The following is a 5,000-nucleotide window of genomic DNA, read 5'->3' on the forward strand; positions in this document are numbered from 1 at the left end:
TCCAGCAAAACCAGGACCGAATCTACAGACTCCAGCAAAACCAGGACCGAATCTACAGACTCCAGCAAAACCAGGACCGAATCTACAGACTCCAGCAAAACCAGGACCGAATCTACAGACTCCAGCAAAACCAGGACCGAATCTACAGACTCCAGCAAAACCAGGAATGCATCTATAGACTCCAGAGAGAGAAAATCAAAGCACCAAAATCCTGTAATACGACTCTCTCTTAAAACGACTCTCTCCTAAAACGACTCTCCCCTAAAACAACTCTCCCTTAAAACGACTCTCTCCTAAAACGACTCTCTCCTAAAACGACTCTCTCTTTGTCTGAGGGTTGATTGAGGAAACCTGGAACTGCTGTCTTCTTCATTCAACCTCTCAGGGAGAAAAACAGATTTACCACGAAACAGATGTATCTCCTTTCCCTTTCACTTCCAGCTTTTTATGTCTTTTTCTCAAAAAAACAGAAATCAAGTCAATGACAAACAGGCCTTGGGAACGAGGCTCTGATCAAACCGGTCGCAATACACAGCACATGGGGCCTTCTGGTGTCTCAGAGGTCCTTTGAGGACTTTGATATGAGAGAGAGAGAGCGAGAGAGAGAGAGAGAGAGAGAGAGAGAGAGAGAGAGAGTGAGAGAGAGAGAGAGAGAGAGAGAGAGAGAGAGAGAGAGAGAGAGTTGAGAGAGAGAGAGAGAGAGAGAAGAGGTTGAGAGAGAGAGAGAACAGGAGGCTGCAGCACTGATAGACATAAAGGGTCATTCCCTGCGACTCTGTCCTCCAGTTCCGAGGTTTGTTTGATGTTGTGTGCCATCTATCCACTATTGTATGTTCAGGGTCACCCAGGAATCATCATGTAGTAGTGAAATTACAGTGGACAGAAAAAACTACCAGTCAAGACGAGCAGAATTCAGACTCAGACCTGAGGAGGAATGTCTGTCTGTCTGTCTGTCTGTCTGTCTGTCTGTCTGTCTGTCTGTCTGTCTGTCTGTCTGTCTGTCTGTCTGTCTGTCTGTCTGTCTGTCTGTCTGTCTGTCTGTCTGTCTGTCTGTCTGTCTGTCTGTCTGTCTGTCTGTAACTTGCTGACTGCAGAGATACAGAACATTGAGCGAGAGAGATAAGCTCAAGTTCAAATGCTACCAAGTAAAAAAACAGGAAAGAGAGAGAAAACAGCAAGAAAATAGGAGCCACTCGAAGACGAATGTGCCCTCTTTTACTGCGGTTGCCTTAGTAACTGCAGGGAGATCGTTAGTTAGGTCCCTTGGTCTGCGTCGGCGTGGTAACTACAAGCAGAGGGATGCTACACCTCTCCTCAGGGGCGAGCTGCCATTAATTACACACACACACACTCACTCCCTCCCTTTCCTTCTCTCTTAACTCCCTCTCCTCCTCTCCTTTTCTCTCTCTCCTTCTCTCTCTCTCTCTCTCTCTCTCAACCCCCTCTCCTTCTCTCTCTCCCTCTCCTCTCTTTCTCTCTTCCCCCTCTCTTTCTCTCTCTCAACCCCCTCTCCTTCTCTCTCTCAACCCTCTCTCACTCAACCCCCTCTCCTCTCTTTCTCTCTCTCTTCCCCCTCTCTTTCTCTCTCTCAACCCCTCTCATTCTCTCACTCTCAACCCCTCTCCTCTATTTCTCTCTTTCTCTCTCTCAACCCCTTCTCATTCTCTCTCTCAACCCCTCTCATTCTCTCTCTCTCAACCCCCTCTCCTCTCTCTCAACCCCTCTCTTTCTCTCTCTGTTCCCCCTCTCCTCTCTCTCAACCCCCCACCTTCTCTCTCTCAACCCCCTCTCATTCTCTCTCTCTCAACCCCCTCTCCTTCTCTCTCTCAACTCCCTCTCCTCTCTCTCAACCCCCTCTCATTCTCTCTCTCTCAACCCCCTCTCCTCTCTCTCAACTCCCTCTCATTCTCTCTCAACCCCTCTCATTCTCTCATTCTCTCTCAACCCCCTCTCCTTCTCTCTCTCAACCCCATCTCTCTCTCTCTCAAACTCCTCTCCTCTCTCTCAACCCCCTCTCCTTCTCTCTCTCTCTCAACCCCCTCTCTCTCTCTCTCTCTCTCCCTCTCCTCTCTCTCTCTCAACCCCTCTCATTCTCTCTCTCTCAACCCCCTCTCATTCTCTCTCATTCCCCTCTCATTCTCTCTCTCAACCCCCTCTCCTCTCTCTCAACCCCCTCTCATTCTCTCTCTCAAACCACTCTCCTCTCTCTCAACCCCCTCTCCTCTCTCTCAACCCCTCTCATTCTCTCCTCTCTCAACTCCCTCTCCTCTCAACCCCCTCTCTCTCCTTCTCTCTCCCTCCCTCTCCTTCTCACTCCTTCTCTAACTCTCTCCTTCTCTCTCTCCCTCCATCTCCTTCTCACTCCTCTATCTCTCTCTCCTTCTCTCCTCTCCCTCCCTCTCTTTCTATCTCTCTCTCTTTCTTTCTCTCTCTCCTTCTCTCCCACCCTCTCTCTCTTTCTCTCTCCCTTCTCTCCTTCCCTCCACTTCTCTCTCCTTCTCTCTCCCTCCCTCTCCTTCTCTATCTCCTCAGCGTTAAACTTCAGAGGGAAGATGACCTGCTATTAGTTCCACTTGTCTTGGCGCTGTGTCCAGGAGTTAACAACACTCCTACACTCCTACAAAAATGCACACACACACACACACACACACATACACACACACACACACACACACACACACACACACACACACACACACACACCTCAGACAATAAAAATAATACCTCCGTTTGACTGTTTCCTTCAATTTTGTTTCAACAGAATACTACCCTGTTCTGATAGGACACTACCCTGTTCTGATAGGAGGACACTACCCTGTTCTGATAGGACACTACCCTGGCCTTGTTCTGATAGGAGGACACTACCCTGGCCTTGTTCTGATAGGAGGACACTACCCTGGCCTTGGTCTGATAGGACACTACCCTGGCCTTGGTCTGATAGGACACTACCCTGGCCTTGTTCTGATAGGAGGACACTACCCTGGCCTTGGTCTGATAGGACGACACTACCCTGGCCTTGTTCTGATAGGAGGACACTACCCTGGCCTTGTTCTGATAGGAGGACACTACCCTGGCCTTGTTCTGATAGGAGGACACTACCCTGGCCTTGTTCTGATAGGAGGACACTACCCTGGCCTTGGTCTGATAGGACACTACCCTGGCCTTGGTCTGATAGGACACTACCCTGGCCTTGTTCTGATAGGAGGACACTACCCTGGCCTTGGTCTGATAGGACGACACTACCCTGGCCTTGTTCTGATAGGAGGACACTACCCTGGCCTTGTTCTGATAGGAGGACACTACCCTGGCCTTGTTCTGATAGGAGGACACTACCCTGGCCTTGTTCTGATAGGAGGACACTACCCTGGCCTTGGTCTGATAGGAGGATACTACCCTGGTCTTGGTCTGATAGGAGGACACTACCCTGGCCTTGTTCTGATAGGACACTACCCTGGTCTTGGTCTGATAGGAGGACACTACCCTGGCCTTGGTCTGATAGGAGGACACTACCCTGGCCTTGTTCTGATAGGAGGACACTACCCTGGCCTTGGTCTGATAGGAGGATACTACCCTGGTCTTGGTCTGATAGGAGGACACTACCCTGGCCTTGTTCTGATAGGACACTACCCTGGTCTTGGTCTGATAGGAGGACACTACCCTGGCCTTGGTCTGATAGGAGGACACTACCCTGGCCTTGTTCTGATAGGACACTACCCTGGCCTTGGTCTGATAGGAGGACACTACCCTGGCCTTGGTCTGATAGGACACTAACCTGGCCTTGTTCTGATAGGAGAATACTACCCTGGCCTTGTTCTGATAGGAGGATACGACCCTGGCCTTGTTCTGATAGGACACTACCCTGGCCTTGTTCTGATAGGAGAATACTACCCTGTCCTTGTTCTGATAGGAGGATACTACCCTGGCCTTGTTCTGATAGGAGGATACTACCCTGGCCTTGTTCTGATAGGAGGATACTACCCTGGCCTTGTTCTTATAGGAGGATACAACCCTGGCCTTGTTCTGATAGGAGGATACTACCCTGGCCTTGTTCTGAGAGGATACTACCCTGGCCTTGGTCTTATAAGACACTACCCTGACCTTGGTCTGATAGGATACTACCCTGGCCTTGGTCTGATAGGAGGATACTACCCTGGCCTTGTTCTGATAGGAGGATACTACCCTGGCCTTGTTCTAATAGGACACTACCCTGGCCTTGGTCTGATAGGACACTACCCTGTCCTTGTTCTGATAGGATACTACCCTGGCCTTGTTCTGATAGGAGGATACTACCCTGGCCTTGTTCTGATAGGAGGATACTACCCTGGCCTTGTTCTGATAGGAGGATACTACCCTAGCCTTGTTCTGATAGGAGGATACTACCCTGGCCTTGTTCTGATAGGAGGATACTACCCTGGCCTTGTTCTGATTGGACACTACCCTGGCCTTGTTCTGATAGGATACTACCCTGGCCTTGTTCTGATAGGATACTACCCTGGCCTTGTTCTGATAGGATACTACCCTGGCCTTGGTCTGATAGGACACTACCCTGGCCTTGGTCTGATATGAAGAATAAAGGCAGCTCTACCATAGATATATCACCTATAGAATGGGCCTCCACCTTAATGTCAATGATTAATATTTCTATATTTTCTATTTCTATGAACTCTAAAAGGTTGATAATCCAACAGAATGAAAAACAAAACATGGCCCTTAAATGTATTTTCTAAAGCTAGGACAGTGTATTTTATAGTGCACTATATAGGGAATAGGGTGCCATAGGACTCTGGTCTAAAGTAGTGCACTATATATAGGGAATAGGATGCCATTGACTTTGTCTTGTCCTCCCCCGTCCTGTCCCACAGACAGTAGTACTTAAAGATCACAGGAGGTTGGTGGTGTCTTAATTTGGGAGGACGAGCGCATGTTTATGAGTGGAATGGTTTCCATGGTTTCCATGTGTTTGATGCCTTTCCATTGGGTCCGTTCCAGCCGTTATTATG

The sequence above is a fragment of the Oncorhynchus nerka genome, linkage group LG20 (genome assembly GCF_034236695.1).
Source record: "Oncorhynchus nerka isolate Pitt River linkage group LG20, Oner_Uvic_2.0, whole genome shotgun sequence".
Taxonomy (NCBI): domain Eukaryota; kingdom Metazoa; phylum Chordata; class Actinopteri; order Salmoniformes; family Salmonidae; genus Oncorhynchus; species Oncorhynchus nerka.